Here is an 18872-nt window from a genome sequence, read left to right as displayed (position 1 = left end):
TTTAGGATGTATCTTTAAATAGAGAAGATTCTCAACCAAAAACTTTGGAAACAGAAATGGCAGTGCCCTCTGAAGTTCATGTATGGGGCAGGATAGTATCTACATAAGTAGAACTTACTGTTGCCTTTTTTTGGATAACGATATTTCTCCTTGAAGTAAATGCTTTTATTAGAAAATAAAACCTGCTGGGCGCTTGTAATTACAGCATGAGATGCTAAAACTGTGGGGCTTATCCACAGCATATTTTACATTCAGGCTTGCTTTGCCCCAAGAACTTGCCATCAGTATGGCTGAACAAAAACTAGCATGTTCTGAAGCAGCATGGATTTCAACATGAATACAGGCCAAGTGATCCTAAATGAAAATTTACAAGACCAAAGAGAAACAGCTTAAGAATTAGCCATTAACTTTGTTCTATCTATGCCACAACACTCTTGTTTTAGTGGCTAATTCCCAGAGCTTTTCTTTTTAGTACCTGCTCTCTCTCTCTCCTCTCTCTCCTTCTCTTCCTACCTCTCTTCCCCTCCCCTCTTTCTTCCCACCCCTACCCCCATCCTTTCCTCTCTCTCTGTCTCTGTCTCTTTCTGTCTCTCTGTCTCTCTGTCTCTCTCTCTCTCTCTCTCTCTCTCTCTCTCTCTCTCTCTCTCTCTCTCTCTCTCTCTCTTTCTTTCCATAGAGCAGATACGAAAGATTACTGGAAAAACTGAAACAGAAAGTTCTCGGAGTGCACTGCCGAACTTCTTGAGACTGTTTTGCACAAGTAGATGCCAGCCTGTCTGGCCCTGGATAAGGGCTTCCAAAGCTTTCCTCAGACTGCCGGAAGCCTATGATTCCAAAGTTAAACTCTGTATCAATCTCCAGGTTATACTTTCTTTGGTACTTGGTTGGAACTTTTTAATTTTGTTTTGTTAGCAATTGTCTAAACCCATTCTATCCCTAAACCTAGATTTTTTAAATGTACACAAAAGCAAAAATATTTTTCATTTATTATTTATTGAGACAGTCTCAGTGTATATCAGGCTGGCCTCCAAATCTCTTATGAGGCCAAGTAAGACCTTGAATGCCTGGTAATCTTGTCTTTACTTCTCAAATACTGGGATTGCAGACATTTGCCACCAGGACAGGCTCAAAAATATTGCTTAACTCAAAATCACACAAAAAGTCCTTATTACCTATAGTAGATGTAGACATTGTTTTCCTATAAAAGTTTGCTATTCTCACAACAGGACAGCATGAGATAATCAATTAAAAGGAAGCAAGAATTGTTTTGGCTCCAGAGATTTAAGCCCAGGGCCAGTTAGTTCTATTGGTTTGGAGTCTGTGTCATAGATGCAGGTCATCCAGGGGACTGTATGGTAGAGCAAATCTTGACCAATCTACAGCAATTGGGAATCAAGAAAAGAGAGCGAGAGAGGTAAGGGCTAGGGTCCCAGTAACTTCCTTCTCCTTAAGGTTCCACACACCCCAACAGTACCACAGCCAAGCATCCAAACTTGCAACTCAGCCTTGGAAACCACACAAGATCTAAACCATTAAAAACTAGCATATTTCAGCTTGCTGCTTAAGGAGCAACAGATTGCCTGTTTGGAGACACAACATGAGATCACAATTGCTTCAAGGAGGCCAAGCAGTGGTAGTGCACGCCTTTAATCCCAGCACTCAGGAGGCAGACAGAGGCAGGCGAATCTCTGTGAGTTCGAGGCCAGCCTGGTCTACAAGAGCTAGTTCCAGGACAGCCTCCAAAGCCACAGAAAAACCCTGTCTTGAAAACAAAACAAAAAAATACAATCACTTCAAGGTACTCTGATATGTGGCTCTATTCTTAACAGAATCTCCTTAGGAAGCAAAAGACATGCTTGAACTCGATAAAGCCAGCACCCTTCTACTAGGTGAACTATAGAACTATAAAGTTCAAGTGTGGCTGTTTATATGCTGCAAGTTTCACCATTAGTAAACTCCCCACAAATCTAAATAAAATTTTCTCAAATTGCACTACTTTTAGTACCAAAATCATGGATATAATCCAATTCTTCTAGCCTCATATATGATTTCAAATATTAGAATAAACATAATCAAATATACTATGTCTCATGAATTACAGAGATTAATAACTGTTCTATTTGCTTATTATTATGTTCTTCAAAACTTCTCTGAATGTATACTTACAGGTAAATATTCTGTTCCAAACCACCCAACTGCTTAGAATATGTAATATTATCTAAATGCCCAGCTTAAGTTTTACTAACCCAAGAAACTTAAGCCTAGTAGCTGCTGGTTCTATTCTTGTGAACCACCCCACGGACTTTGTTTGGCAGCTCAACAAAAACCTCACATGCTGAAATAATTTATTTTTAAACCTAATGTCCCTCCACAAATTCCTCCATATGATTAATTCTTTTTTGCTTTATCATCCCATAGATGTTTTAACAGAATAGGAAAATTGTTCATTTCTTCAGTTGTGAAAATAAATTTAATAAGAGAAATTTGAGAGAGCAGAAAGACAGGGGAGATAAAATGGAGAATTTGCTTTTGTAAATGTCTTATACATGGCTCAAGTAAGTTAAAGATGCTTTCTTGTTTTGTTTGTAATCTATTGATAACCCAATAAAGAATATGTTAAATACATTAGACTCCAAAACCTAGTTACAAACCCTTTACTTGAACTTTTAAATCAACTATCTGTAAGCAATTCCCTAAGCCACTGGCTAGTAAGTGGTGGGTGCTATCAAAATTGAGCTTTCATTCTGGCCTCTGGAGAATATATATATATATATATATGTATTATTTGTGAGAAAGGAGCTTTTATTCTGAGTGAAAACAAGGGACAGAACACATGGCTATTTGGGTTGGAATCAAGGAAAATTAAGCAGAAGCAGATGTAGGCATTGGCTCCTTCTCTGTCCCCAAGTTTCAGAAGCCCTTTTCCATAAAAGGAGCTACTGACAATACCTTGCAGAAGAGGTGCTTGTTTGTGTCCCTAAAAAGAGGAAAGGAAAGAGAAAAGAATGAAGAGGAGGAGATGGAGTGGTAGGAGGAAGAGTGGGGGTAGGAGGAGGGAGAGAAGAAAAGGAGAGGAGGAAAAAAGAAGAGAAGCAGACAGAAGATGAGGGAGGAGGGTGAAGAGAAGGATGGAGGAGGAACAGGAGAGGAGGAAGTGGAAGAAACGGAACTCCTTGTAAGTTTGGCCCACCACTTCTCCAGCTCCTAATTCCACTAGTTGAAAAAGAATAGTAAAATAGGCATTGTAGAGACCCAAGTCAGTCATGTTATACTTCCTGGAACACGGAGTTGAAAGCCAAGCGATTGGCACCAGATGCCTGTGCTCTGACAGGGTTGAACTGACACTGAAGATGGAAGAAGTAGGCTATAAATTATTGATGAAGTTCATGGGAACACACTAAGAGAAGCAAACATTGTCCTTGTACGCACCAGTGGCTATGGACCTCTCCTGAGGTATTTTCCAGTTAGTGTTGCCTTTTTATACCATGGGTTCCAAGCATCAAGTAAGTCTTTTAAATGTATTTCTGGTAACCACTGCTAAGTGATCTGTTTGACTGTTTACATTCCTATCCCCGACATGCTTGGCCAGTGCCTTTTCATGAGAAACCAAGACCATGTGTTTTCTGTGGCCAACAAAACCTCTCTGACCAGAGTATATCTATGGAGATTTTGAAATCTATGTTTATACAAGGAGATACATCCTCGGCACTAAACAGCACCTAGGCAACTATCAGTTAATATGATCCCAGAAGGGAACAAGTGATGACTATTTATTCTCTCTCACCCTCCCTGCAGTTTTGAAAGTCCAAATAGAAGCACTGCAAAAACAGTCCAAATGAATGGGATTTAAAGGTGTTTGAGCATACCTCCTATACACTGTGGAGCTTTAGTTTTATAAAACAGAAAACTATTATGTTATATATTTCAATTCATTAATATATAAATAATAAATACTATGTGGTTGTGGGGTTTAGTGCTACTGTCAAATGTAAAACCCCAAGATGGTACTTTATAGGAAGCAAAAATAAGACTAAGGAGAATGGACTCCATGGGAGGCCCGTTTAGACATCCAAGTTCTGGGTAATATTGACAAGGCTCATAAATTTGGAGGGGAAAACCCAGAATATTCCATAAAAGCTTTGGAAATAATTGAAAAGAGTATTTGTACAAACTGTGATCTAATATCAAGAATTAATCAACAAAAGAAACAAGACTGTGCCAGAGTAAGCAAATTAACATGATTGGAAACTCAGACAATCCCATTTGTCAGGGAAAACACAGAAAACAGACTTCAGTGCTGATCCATTCTCTCTGTCCAATTTCCACTTCGATTTCTGCGATGAGAGCTCTTCTACTGGAAAAGAACATTGGCCCAGAAAGAGTGAAGTCACCACCAGAGTATTGAAAGGAAGGGTCAGTGAGGAGTTTTTCTCCTGGAGTCCTCGAAACTCTATGTGTGAAATACTTATGGCCAAAGCATAGCCATGAGTTCTTTTGACACCTCAGAGAGACTTCATGAAGATCAAATCCAATTCCAGTGCAAATGCTTTTGCCTATTGAAAAACATCTTCCACATTGAAGTTACATGTGCTGTGCAGGAGCTGGGTCTCCTGATAGTTTGCAGCATTACACAGAGCTCAGAATTGGCATTTGTTTACCGCCATCTCTAGCAGTGCTGCGTTTTTCCTAAGTTCAAAGGAATAAAAGGTTCAACAGTATCTAATCATCTGGATATAACTGCACTGGGTGGAACCAGCGGGAAGGTTGCAGGAGTTGGGAATGCTCCAGCCAAAGACTTACTAGGTGAGAAAGGAAGTGTCCACAAGAAAGTGCTGGTGACTTTGCTTCTCATTTTGCTTAAATAATTTCGCAGCAAATTTTCATTTCTGGGAAAATTCCAAATATCATTCATTTAATTTCTCATGAAGAGATACTGAAACCAAAATAGAAAGGAAAAATATGTTTTCTATGGGTCATCTAGTCAGCCATGTTTCCAACATGGAAATAGTTTGGAGCAGCTGACCCCCAAAGCACTTTCAATAGCCCATAGTGTACCACAGGTTATTCTTCTTAAATTTCTCTGTGTATAGGCACGCACATGTTCACACAGCATGCATGTAGAGGTCGGGGAACATTCCTGGGTGTCAGTCCTTATGTTTCATCTCAAATTGAGACAGGGTCCCTTTCTCACTGATTCATACTTCAGACTGGCTGGTTCACAAGCTTTCAGAGATTCCCCTGTCTTCACTTCCCATCTCAACATAGGGATATGAGGATTACAGACACCCACAGCACTAGATTTACATAGGTTCTGGGGATCTGGATCACACCCTCATGCTTACACAACAAGCACTGTACCCACTGGGTCATCTCCCAAGCCCCTGCCAGAAGCTGTTCTATGGGAAGCTCCACCCACCCCCAAAATAAAGTTCTTGGAGAAGAATTTCATGTACTAATGGAAAGAGGTTTCTTCAGGGTTCTGCCAAAATGCTCAGACTGTCCAGTGTGCGACTTCGGGAATCCCCAAACATGCCTGCCTCCTCTATTAGGAAGGCTTCTATGTTTCCCGTCTCTCCGTCATGATTTAAACAAAACATCTCTAGATTACTCAGTACACATATTAGCTACTCAATACTTTTGGAAATATATCTTCCATTCATGTTGCCATCCTGTTCCATAATATAAAAACAATCAGGCAAATAATCCTGGGTCTCCAAGAGATGATGTAACAACCCAAAGACATACATACAGATGGTGAGAGGACAGAGCTCTGTGTATTCCTAAACTCAAACAGCTTCCACTACTGATAAGAAAACTCTTTAACAGAATTTGTGATGTATTTGCACAAACGCACAGCTTAGATAGCTGACACTACCCATTATATCTCCTATCCCAAATATAATCTGTGTTCTAAAAGAAGGTTGCCTTAGAACAGAAGACTTGTAAGCAATATCTAGATGATTAATGGGCGCTGCAGCTGATGGTGATAACAGCAAACACTCTGGCATTGACTTCTGAACTCAGTGCTCACTCTAGGTGAATGTAGCTGTGAATAAATCTCAACCACCCACACCTTGACAAGGTATATGCTGGTATGCCCATGTCATTGATAAAATGAGGTACAAAGAAGGTAAATGACTCTCTGACAATGCATAGTCAGGACAAGGTGTAGGGGGAAATCCTGTTTAGAGGTACTGCTGACCACACCTACTTGGCTGGCCACAGGTGCACTGACCACGCCCACTTGGACATGATCAGAGTGACATAGCAAGAGTTTAAGTAGCAGAGAGGCATGTACACGGCCCTCTTTTCTCTCTCTGCCTGGCTAAGCAGACATCTGCAGGTCACTGCTGCTCCAGTGTAAGCCTGGTCACTGGCCCTTGTGTGAGTGCTATCCCTTTAATAAACTACCTGTTGTCAATCTAGTTCTGACTTCATTGCATTCAGCATTAACAAGGGTCAAACTCAGATGGACTGTCTTTAAGGTCGTTGTTTGAGTTCTCTACTCTTCTGCCCCAGGGAAATGCTAGAAGCTGTATTTGGCAAGACTTGCCAAATCTTGGTCTTATAGGCAATACGGGGAGTGTGGGTTAAATTAAAGTTAAACATACCTGTGTTATCAAACAACTTAGGTTAAGAAATACTGGTTAATGGTGGTGTGAATCAGAGGGGTGATTTCTAGACACAAACCAATGGATTCCAATCTGTGCATTATTATATATCACTTTCATGAATGCAGTAGGCATGCAACATCCAGTTCACTGATGACACCTCCCTGAGACTCTGCAAAGGGTTGGATGTTATAACTACTCTCTTCCTCTTGTCTCCTTTTTAGCCACACTTCTTTGTTCTTTTTTTTTTGAAGGTTTATTTTTAGTCTATGTGTATGAGCATTAGGCTGCAAGCATATAAGTATACCACATGCTTACCTGATGCCCACAGAGGCCAAAAGAAGGTGCTGCTGGATCCCCTGGAATAGAAGTTATGACCCACTATGGGTTCTGGGAACCAAACCCATGTCTGCTGCAGGAGCAACAAGTGTGCTTAACTGCTGAGATTTCTCTTCAGTCCCTCTTTGTTCTTTTTTAAGCTATAGTCTGTTGCCTGGCCTACTAAAAATGTGCCACATAGAGTGTGCTTGCCATAATTCAGTCTCAGTCTGGTATTTTGGACCCATTGTTCTGTTCCCACTTAGTCCACATTAATAGTTGATGTTTTCTTGATTTAAATGCAGAGTTGCAAAGTTCCTGCACAAATTCTAGGCAATTTCCACTTGAAAATAAAAGAATAACTCATTAGGCTCCCCTCTTCTGGTAAACCTACACTAAGCAAGCATGGTGTTTTCAATGTCTATGACTTCCAGGTATTCCTAAAAAAGAAAAACAAATGGAATAGGAGCTGCCTAACACTGGGTTGAGAAAAGGCCTTGCAATTGACAATAGGCTGGGCAATTTCCTAATGCCAGGTAGAAGGGAGCTTTCCAAGGCTTGGTGCTAGAGGATGCGCCCTCTACTGGCTCCCAGCCTGCCTTCCGGATTCTGGCATCCACAGCTGGGGTTTGAGAAGTGGAAAATACAAACAAGAGGAAGTCATTTCTGAGTTCCGGAGACCTATAGGTCATCATCCACAATAGAGCTCTTCCACACTGCAAGCCACTCCTCAGTCCACCTGACCCTGATCTCATGTTGTTAGGGAAAACACAAGGCAGATCCCTGGGTGGACTGTGGAGAATGTGTTAGGGCTGCTGATCTCTGGCTGTGACATCAATTTGAAGGGGCAGGACATCAAAGCTACCTCTTGGCCTTCTCCATTGTTTATTAATGCTTCTCCCTGCTGAAAACAGGCGCTTTGTCATTATGCCTTGAACCACCCTTGAACTCATTTGTGAAGAAGAGGGAAGGAGAACACTGGGAAATAGTTTCTTTCAGACAGACATGCTGATGAAAAGTTACTCAGTGCACGTCCAGATTTCTGCCTCTCGCTGAATTTTTAATCTTGTTTGTGTTGGATGAGTCCCCTACCTCTCTGGTTTTTGACTATTGATACTTGAGGAGGGGTTATTTTATTCTTAAGCTATAGATTTTGTTTGAAAGTGGCAGACACTGCACCTGGAAAAGTAAGCTGGAGAAACAATAATATTGTTTTATTAACTCCCTGGGTACAGTCCCTATTCCTCACAGCTTGCATGAGAGATTGTGCTCATAAGAAAACACATTTTCAGTGAGCAATTACAAGTTAGAGACTTCTTGCTTTGCTGAAAGGCATTGCTTTCAAATGGATGCCAAGGAATGAGGTTGTATACTCAAATGGGGAGGGACATTATGTGTTTCAGAACTTCTAAATCGCCCCCTGAAACCTGCAGTGTGCAAAAGGGAGTGGATGCCTTCATGTAAAATTAAAAAGAAATACTGAGACAATATCTCCCATAGCAACAGCAATTTCAGAAGTTCCAGTATGATTAACAAGTGTCTGTTTCATCTTTTCCTCTGTTTAAAATCAGACCACAGCCTGCAAAATCAAAATAGTACAAAGACTTTCACAAAGAAGAAGGATTTCTATGGACTTGCTTTCTTGTTGAGTTCAATTATTTGCCATATTCACCTGTTTTTAATTATTAGCCAGCTATGATGAAGTGAAGAATCTGGCTGTTTTAGAGAATCATAAAAGATTATTAAAACAAAAATAGTTTATTTTCATTAATATTTAAATTGATTTATTGGCCAGAATAAAGCTCAATGAAGTTATGGAGGTTGCAGTCACTGTCAACACACAATGCAATTGTGACATTTGACTTATGAGTCAATAGCACATTCAAAGCCTGGATTTCTCAGGCAAGGTACCCTAAAGTGTCTATTGGGAGAACTCCTGGGATCAATACCCAGAGGATTGGCAATGGGTCTTTAATCCCAATACTACCAACAGCATCCGGTTTTAAAAGTAGAAAGCCCTTCACTGACTAATCAGCTCTGACACCATCCTCAAAGATGGCTAATACATAAAGAAATTTTGCAACATTATCATCAACTAAGTGAGCAATTTCTAAATTCTTGAGTGGGTCTTTAGATGGCCCACTTATAGTCTATCACAATACAGAAGCTAAAATCTAATGCTCACTTCTTCAATTGAAGATGGAAATGTGCTAACTTTATACCCTATGCAAAAGTGAGGGAATATTTTCACCTGAATTCCTCCATCAATTGCTATGATCAAAACACCTAACAAGAATCAACTTAGAGACGGGGGGGGGGGGGGGGGGCTTTATTTTTTACTTATATTTGAGTAGACGCCATCCCTTATGGCATAGAAGGCCTGGAGGAGTGCCAGGTACCTGGTAGTGATGCATTCACACAGTCAAGAAGCAGAAAAAGATAAACAATAGTTTTCAGCTTACTTTCACTCCGTTCATGAGCACAGATCATGAGACAGTACTGCACACACTCAGGGTGGGTCTTACCTCTTCAATCAACTTATCTGGAAATACCATCATTGACAAACCCAGAGTTGTGTTTCCATGGTGACTACAACTTCAGGCAAGTTGACAATTAAGATTAACTACCATACTAATACATCTGGAAAGGGAACAAATTTAAACTTATTGAATCATCATGGAAAACATATGAAATAACCACTTCTAAAAAGAAAAACACATTAAAATACAATTACTCAGACCATTTGGAAATTAAAATATTTCCCTGTGTTAGTTTCTAAAGTAAACTCCATAGATATTATCTTAATAATTAAGTAGCTTCCTTTGCTATAAATGCACTAAACTTGAGAAATGTACCTTCTTAAAATGTACTTCGTGTAAATGCAATGTCAGTGACATCAATTACCATTTCAAAGTCTGCCTTTGATTGAAGTGCACGTGTTTAAAATGCAAATCAGATGCACAAACATTCTGTCTTGTTTATGAATGTCATTGGCACCCTTTAGCAGCTACTTGTATCTTTATGTAAGAGCAATAACATGCATGTTCAAGAACTCTCAGAGAAAGCTAGGTAAGGTGATATCTTTCTGTTATTCCAGAACTCAGAAGCTACCACAGGAGGATGGCAAGTTTGAGGACAGCCAAGGCTACAAAGAAAGACCCTGTCTTGTTGCATTTCAAGTTGGAGTAAATTGCCCTTTTGCTAACAAACAAAAGATTTACTTGTGTTATGGGATTGTCTAATATTAAAGTATAATTCCAATTTTCATAGCAGGTAACCTAACAAAACTACTTTGCCAAGCATTTTGGAGAAAGAACTACTAAAATATTTACAGGTTGGCAAACAAGAATATCTATGGGCAAGAGAGACAATTCAGAAATTAGGAACCCTTGATTTTGTAGAGGACCAAGGTTCAGTTCCCAACACCATGTGGCAGCTCACAACTCTCTGTAATTCTATTTCCAAAGGATTTGATGTCCTTTTCTGGCCTCCAGAGACACTGCAGGTACATACATAGCATACAGGCAAAATACAATTACAAATAAAATAAAAACAAATCTTAAAAGAATATTTGTAAGTGCACATATTTGTTCCACATCTGATCACTTCCAAATTTCCCTGAGTCTTCTTAGAGCCCAAATTAATTTTTACAAGAATGAGTAGGAAAAACATAAATGAAAAACACAGGATGAGTGCAAAAACAGCATCACCAAAGCTAACTGTGCTGTTACAAAGCACCAGGATAAACTCAGAAATAGCTTGACCCTAAACAGTTGCAAATAGCCATGTCTTGCCAACTTGGAAGTCCCCAAATCCAAACACCCCCCATGTCTTAAGTACTGTAGTCACTACACTCTCCTCTAGAAATAGAAACAGAACCACTCTGTATTTATGTCCCATTAGTGGCTGAGTTTTGGAAGTCAAGCCAAGAGGATTCCAGAAATGAAAAAAGAGAGAGAGAGAGAAAGAAAAGCTTTTGTATGAATCATCTGTTATGAGCCTCTGTAAATCTACATCATTACCAAAATATGACCAAAATTGCTATATAAATACCCAAGAATTGGAACAGAGGGAAAAAGGAGGGTATTATGTCAGATTTCAATTAGCTTGGTATAAGGAAGCAGCATCAAACTGGAAGGCCATGAGAAGTTCCAGTTGTTGAATTCTTAGTTTTATTCTTTTTGTGTGTGTGTGACATGTTGAGTTGAGCTTAAACCTGATGCAGAAGACTGGTAACATGGATAATACCCAATGTTACTGCCTCAGTCGTATGCAATGGTTCCCCAAACACACAAACATACACTTACTTAACATTAGATTGGTGGTATTTTTAGAATATATTAAAGCAAGACTATCACTCACTTTAATGACAATCTTCAAAAGAATGACTCCTCATTAATTTTTATAGATGTTATCTTAATTTTCCTGTGGGACCTTCTCAGCCAAATTATACTCAGCACTCAAATTTATGACATAAATAGATGTCTCAATTCCTATGTCCATAAGTCACTTGGAAAAAGACACATTTAAACTTTTTTCTAATTTTTTGAAAATTTTTACTGGCAAAGCGTTTAGAGAAAACTGCCCTAGCTATTAAATAGCAGTGTTTTATGCCTTGTTAAGTTGTTAATCATTACTTAGTTCCCTTAGTTACAATCAAATCCTGTATGCACATTCATACACATACATATCATTGCCTCTGATCCCCATAGGGTTTTAGAAAATGTTTTAACCGGATAGCATGGAAATTCCTGTATGGAATTTCTGAATACTTTTCATGCATGTGCGAATTCATTCATATTACTCTAGGATTTCAAAAAATAATAAATGGAGGTGTCTTTTCATGGACATGTGCAATATTTTAGGAAAAATAACACTGTAAGTATGTGGAATGGTTAAACAATATGAAAGACTGTATGATTAATGTCCATTATAAATGGTATACATGAGGAATCATAAAGAGTCCTAGAAGCAGAGCAATAGTGTAGAATAGAATAGTTAGCAAAAGGTCATCCAGAGGACTTGAACTGAATTGTGACACTTGAGTGAGAGACCATCCCCACCTGGAAAGAAACAAGATTTATGTGTACAGTAACTAAACTCATGATAGACGCCGTATGTGAAACACAAGGGGCACATAAAATTGTATAACAACATACTGCACTCAGGGTTGATTTATTTGGAACAGCACCTGTTAGCTAGGTTAAAGAATGGTGTGTTTGAATTCTGCATGATCCATGTATGCAAAATTCAATGACAAATAAATCTTAACTGTGAGGGGGTCATTAGACATGGTGACCAATTTTAGACAGGATGTGACATCCAAATAAATAACCTTCAGTGTAATTGATATTGACTTGGATGGAGAAAAAGCAAATCCACTGGGATGTAGACATAAACTGTGTCTTGACCTCAGTGGTAGGGATTACACTGATGCAAAATTTCACTAAGCCCTACACTTTGGGATTGTGCACTTATAAGCCACAAGGTATTAGATAAATGAACAAAGGTTACAATCTGTGAGATAAAATATGGTTATTAGGATAATATATACGGAGCAGTGGAAAAAGCTTACACAGTTGCCTATCTTAGCTCCAGCCTTCACAGACCTAGCTCCAGGAAGATGCTGTGGGTCTCCTTATTCTTCGGGGCTTGTTGGCCACCAATCTGTGAGAGTGGAGGGAGCAGCAACAGAGACCAGGGTTCTGATGGCTGTGGATATGATGGAGGAGATAGCCTTCTGGGGGTTGACTTCAGTGAAATGTTGCAACTTTATTCCAGAAGATGGGAAATAGAAAAGATTGGGGATGGTAGTTGGGGAATCACCCAATTTGCATTATACAGCATACTTAGATCATAAAGCTGGGTTAGTGGAAGCATGGCCCTATGAAAATAGCTAGCACATATTACTTAATGACCATGTGGTCAGCAGGGGAAGAGCATTTGCAGGGAACTACGCTGAGTCATCCTTGAAATAAGTCAGGCCTCCAGGCCTAGATACATCTTCCAAATAAGGGCAAGTAGAGAGCAGGGAGCCTTCCTGGGGATGGAGTCCTCCATGTTGCTGAGCTTAGAGAAAGTTACCAGGCCATGATAAACTGCAACATCTGACAAGCAGGGCCTCCCAGCAGATGCAGAGAAATTCCCTACATCCACAGACACTCATGGGGGACATGGTGACTGATGCTGAAATTTTTTCCACTTCTCTAAGGACTATTTCATATGCTACATTTTACTTTTTAAAAACCCTTTTAAAAATAAAGACATGCTATTGAATTCTTTATAATATTTCTATATTATTGTTTACATTTACTACACTTACTTTTCATCTTCAGTCTTGATAACTTTGAACTAAATTGTTTCAAGTTTTCCTTATTATTGATGCTATTTTACATACTTATCTATAATCTAGTTTCCCCAAAGATGCTACAGTATATGTTCAAAAAGATTCTTTTCTATCACAGAAATCCAGTAAATTGACCTGTTCTAGACTTCCATTCTAGTTGTTGTATATTGGCCATATCTCATGGTCTAGAAAGAAAAAGATAAACTGGTGTTATGACAAATCTTTCCGACAAAAGCCGCCTGAGCCCCACCACCACGTGTGAGCTTTACGCCAGCCCCCACCCCTTGTTAGGCCCAAATGAATACACAGAAACTTGTATTAGGTTCAAAGTTAGCTCAGTCTTAATTATCATAAATCTATATATTTTATAAGACTTATCTTATCGGACGCCTTATTGGTGTCCCTCCTTGCCAGTGGATCACATCGTGCTGCTGGAGCAGGAGCGGAGGGGAAAAGAGAGAAGGGACACTTCCTGTTTCCTCACTTAGATATGAGTCTTCTTGCTATGTCACTTCCTGCCTGTAACACCACTTCTCTACTACATTTCCCAGAATCCTCTTTGACTCCTAGTCGCATCTAACTTGCTGTCTCATTGGCCAAACAGTATTTTATTTAACAATCAATAAGATAAACAAACATAGTACATTCCCCATCAAACTGGTATCAATGTGGATGGCATTGCTTTGGGTAGATGGGTCCTATCTTTTTCAGAGTATCTGCTTATATTGGGATCACCTACTCTATCCATAGCAAATACCCTCCCACTATTCTCAGATATTTCCATGGCTTTGACAAGGGTACCTGAAGAAAAATTTCTAAATTTCTAAACTTTTCCTCTATAGAAATCCCTACATTTTCTACATGATATGCATGTCCTCGTATCATGATATATGTGCACAACACACAGAATACCTCATCATTTCATTCATAAACAACTTTTAAAAAGATTCTCATTTAAATACTTCTGAGGTTAAAAAAATGGAAGGCATATTTGTGTTTACAGATAATGGCTATCCCACTTGTTGATACTTTACAAGTACATTACTTTACCTATATTTTGAGATGTGGTAATCTGATGAGATCTATTCCAAGTATCTTCAGAAGAATCATTTAGAGTAAAAAGAAGACAAATGCCAGAACTTTGCTATTCATAGAAAACCTATTTGTGAACCAATTTGTTTCATATTCTTGTGTTCTGACATAATTTTATCAATTTGAATGAAGGAAGAATGAGAGAGAGAGACCTCTGGTCCATAGCATCATGGAAAATTCTAACATCACTCTGATGAATTGTGCCAGATTTTTTCCACCTGCCCATTTATATCTACTCACACTCCCATTCATCCTGCAATGGGTCTCTGGAGGCTGATTTGGAGGAATCTTTTCAATGATTATATTTGTGCTTTTCTAGTTCATACTGGGTAGCCTATGGATCATGGATAAGACACTTGCAAAAGAAAGAATAAGTGTGAACACTTTTCTGTAGTTCTTTGTGAGGATGGTCATATTAGCATTCTGTATGCTTTGCGTGACTACCATTTCCTATTTGCTTGCTTTCTCCAAAATTTCTACAAAATCTTTGGATTTTGTCAGTGTCTCCTCCCCCTGCCCCTGTCTCCATCACTTGTTCTAGGAATAACAATGCTCCTCACCTATACTGGTCACATACACCCACATATTTTCCCCATACCCTGCCCATATCTTTTCAAGTAAACTGCTTGTTAACAGTGTTGAAATGTTGTGCTATTTCATGTTTTATACAGAAACTTCAAGATGGGTTTGCAATGAATTAATGAGAATTACTTTGGAAATTTGGTCCATTTTCTAAGAAGAAATGGGTGTGTTTCTCTCTCCCTCTCCTGTCTATACTCCAGACTGGTGGAAGTGGACTATTGAATACTAGATTGTTGTCTCACCCTGATAGTCAGTCTAAGTTTCTTCCCAAATCTCTTAAAGGTATCTTATCTATTTCAAGCTAAAAATGTTTTTTAATCTAAACTCAAAACTAAATAAAATAATGAAAAAAGAGAGAGAGAAACAAAGAAAAATGACATTGGGGCTAAAGAGATGGCTCAGGAGTTAAGAGCAATTGTTGTCTCTCCAGTAAAACCAGGTTTGAAACACACATGATGGCTCACAAGTAGCTTAGAACTCTACTTCTAGATAATTCAATACCCCTTTCTGACATTCAAGGGCACTGTATACATGTGGTGCACTGACATATATGCAGACAGACTATTAGCACACGTTGGATTAAATTTTTGTCTAAAACTACTTCAGAGAAGATTATTTTAAACATATGCTTCTAACATTCAATTAATATCAATTTCTGCCCCCCATAGAGCAGCATTTATGAACTAATGATGAGGATAACTAGTGAGAATGGCAACCCTACTGATAATTAAGTTTTGTGCTTCCTAACATAATGCCAATAATGTTTCAAGCCGTAAGTCTCTGAGTTCCCTTGCTTTCCCATTTACAGTGTCCACCACCACATTTGATTCCTTTGTTTCCCAAGAAAAAACTGCTTCATGCTGGCACCAGTAGGGAGCTTGTAGTCATTTACCTAAGCCCTCATGACAGCAATTCACCATGCCTCCATCCATAAGTCCTGCCCCTTCCCTTTCTCCCTGAGTCCTTTCTGAAGTGGGTTTCTCCTTGCTATGGCAAAATGAACAATTCTCACGTTTTTTTAGATGTTATGGTATTATGAGGTCATTGAGAATGGGATGAGGGGCAGACAGTCGACTATCACCAGTGCAATCACTGTACTATGTTTTGTGTATTCTCTTGAAGTGTTCTCTCACTCTCAAGATCCAACCTGTAGCTAGAGGTTTCTTTCCCGCCTGGTCCCACTGCCCATCAGCCCCAAATAATAGTATATCACCCAGCTGATAGCCTAAGAATCTCCTAGATTCTACCCTTTTCACTTTCAGATGTTAGCTTTATTATGACTGAAGGAAGCAGAATCATAACTGTGCCACTTCCCTCACACCAAGCACCCAAACTCTGGGACGTAGCACATACTTTGGGTGACACTGAGCTAAGTTCCCCTATACAGGACTGAGATTGACAGCACATCTTTACCTCTCTGCTTCTTTTACCTAAACTGACCCAATTTTCTAGTTGTTTTTTCATGGGAGTGCTTCCAAGTACTTTTCTCCTGGATATTCCTTGAATATTCTGCTTCTGCAATATACTGGATTGTGACAAATGCAATCCAAATTAAGTGAGAATTAATTCAGTGTAGGCTTCTGGGGAACTAACTGAACATCTTACACAACACCAAAGTACATAAGGGAGTGAGAAAGGTAAACAGTGGGGGAAGACTCAAGGTGATAAATTTTAAAAGCACAAAGACATGCAGAAAGAGTCTACAATGGTCCATTAGGCACATGAGCACCAAGTATGGACTCTGTGAGATCATGGATGGCTTTCGGGTCACATTTATAGATTTTGTTTTAATCATCTGGATGGGAAAAAATGTTTACACTTCAGATCCTCCATCCTGCTGACTGTAAAAATACAGAGCTAGTTGGAAGTCTCCTGCCAAAACTGAAGCAAAATGTAAGCCATTGAAGTAAGACACAGACTGGAGAAATAAGAAGTAGAGTTATCTAATTCTACTAGATGTTGGGATTAAAGGAGAGGAGAGAGCCACACAGGACTCTAAGTTGAAACTAAGGAGGTAAATTTGGCACCAAGAAGGTTTTACTTTGACATGCACTAATACTGAGCACACAAAAGCATAAGAAGAATTGTACAACCAGAAACTGGAACTCAGAATGTGGGCATCATTGGAAACAAGGAGAACAGGGTGGTAAGGGTGACTCCTAAAGAAGAAGTCACTCCAGACACCAGTGAAAAGAACAGCAGTGTGAGCGAGGGACCTTGTGAATCCTGTGTGTAATGCATGGGGGAAGGTATGCGCCCACAGAAGAGATGCACTGTGACAATATTCTGTACCTTTAATCCCAGGCTGCCCTCTCCCTGTCTCACCTGTCATCCAGAGATTTATGGAATCTGTCTCAGGAAAGTGGTAGAGTTCTTTTAATAGTTTTATGCCCTGAACTTCTTTCCTGGCCTGAAGACAGTGCCTTTTAATTAGACAATGTGCAATGCTCTTTTCAAAGCCTGGAGAGATCCACAAATGGAATATCTCAGTGTTTTCTACACAGGTGGTTGCTAAGCCTGGGGAAATGGGAAATGCTATTTACATACTTAGGTATGCTCCTGACATTTCTGCGCTTCTCTGTGAAGAACCAGCCATCTTTTCAGGATCCCTTTAAAGCAAGGAATACCAATTCTGCAGAAGACTCCTGTGTCCAAGGAGGCTTGGAAACAGCCCACTTCCCTGGCTACCTTCAAATTAGTTACACACCAAACTGAACCATGACAGAAGTGCATCAGAAGCCCGGAAGCATTCATATTGAAAGGATAGTGCTAGGATATTTCTGGCAGCCACATATGTAGCCACATAGTCTAAAGCAGCACTACCACTGGACATGTGACACAGATTGATTTATTGAGGGTTTCCTTTATGTCAATAAGTTCAGTGATTTCCTGATACTTTCTATTTAATAATCAAAATAATACTTTGAGTACCAAATTATAAATTTCTATCTTTTAAATAAGACACCTAAGACCAAATAAGAATTCAAAGTCACATGATACAAAATATGGACACTGTTGAATATATATTCAAGGAAATAAAATCAAGGGGATATGTTAAAGTGGTAGCTGTACTCTCCCACATTTATTGAATCACTGTTTACAACAGCGAAGGTGAATAGCCTAAGTATCCATCAAGGCATTAATTAATGAAGAGATTTTGTGGGGTGTATGTATGTGTGTACAATAGAATATTATTTAGGCAAAATGAAGGAATCCTGGCATTCATGACAATATGAATAAGCCTAGAGGACATTAGGCTAAGTAAAATAAGCTATTAATAGGAACATAATTTCTATATGGTCTCACTTATTTCTAGAGTCTAAAATTCTTAAACTTATAGAGTCATAAAGCATAAAGATAACTGGCAGGGTCTGAAGAATTGGAGGTGATGTTTATATGGTATAAACTTCTTTTTGTACCTTATAAATATAACCTGTTCAGTCCATATGTTACTTGTATGTATATATGTTTTCAGAGCTGACTACTTAGCACTGGACAACTAATTGGTGTACTCTATACCAATTGATTGACTTTTAAGAAAAAAAGAGTATTGCACGTCTCTACTCAGAGGCAGATTCCAATATTTTGACTAGAAGGCAATAAAGCTTTTCCTTAGTGGCCCTTCAACATCTCTGTGATATTCCCTCTTCTGAAGAGATAGCTCTAAAATCATTTAGGAGATGGGCTGAAACTGAGGAATGGATATAGCCCACTTCGCCATGGAAATCTAGGGGCTCAGTTCCAAAGATACTCACTAGAAGGCATTAATGTCTGGACTGGAGTAGTCACTCCCTTGCATCTATAGGCAGAGGTGCTCATTTAGAAGGAGATAAGAATTCAGAGCTCCCTTGCTTCCTTCTGTCTTCCTGGCAATAGTATCAAGGATGTTCTTGGGTGTCTGGGACCTTGGATGGTAATCCCCT

At 39.2% G+C, this 18872-nt stretch overlaps 1 non-coding gene across 47 annotated transcripts in view; it reads right to left on the bottom strand.

The window, feature by feature from the left end:
- Nucleotides 1–13581, bottom strand: part of LOC103161076 — a 389511-nt gene extending 375930 nt beyond the window's left edge. For 19 of the 47 annotated variants that reach the window (XR_004769670.1, XR_004769678.1, XR_004769682.1 and 16 more), the window contains exons 1-2: nucleotides 12505–13581; nucleotides 4801–9569 (exon numbers count right to left, since the gene is read on the bottom strand). This is a non-coding gene — a transcript (uncharacterized LOC103161076). Of the gene's footprint in view, nucleotides 1–4219; nucleotides 4355–4800; nucleotides 9570–12504 lie in introns of those variants that run through there. The other 28 variants (XR_004769661.1, XR_004769662.1, XR_004769659.1 and 25 more) reach the window with 21 other exon arrangements.
- Between the last annotated feature and the right edge of the window lie 5291 nt (nucleotides 13582–18872).

Source organism: Cricetulus griseus, chromosome 4 (genome assembly GCF_003668045.3).
Source record: "Cricetulus griseus strain 17A/GY chromosome 4, alternate assembly CriGri-PICRH-1.0, whole genome shotgun sequence".
NCBI lineage: Eukaryota > Metazoa > Chordata > Mammalia > Rodentia > Cricetidae > Cricetulus > Cricetulus griseus.
This window is presented reverse-complemented; position numbering and strand designations above follow the sequence as displayed.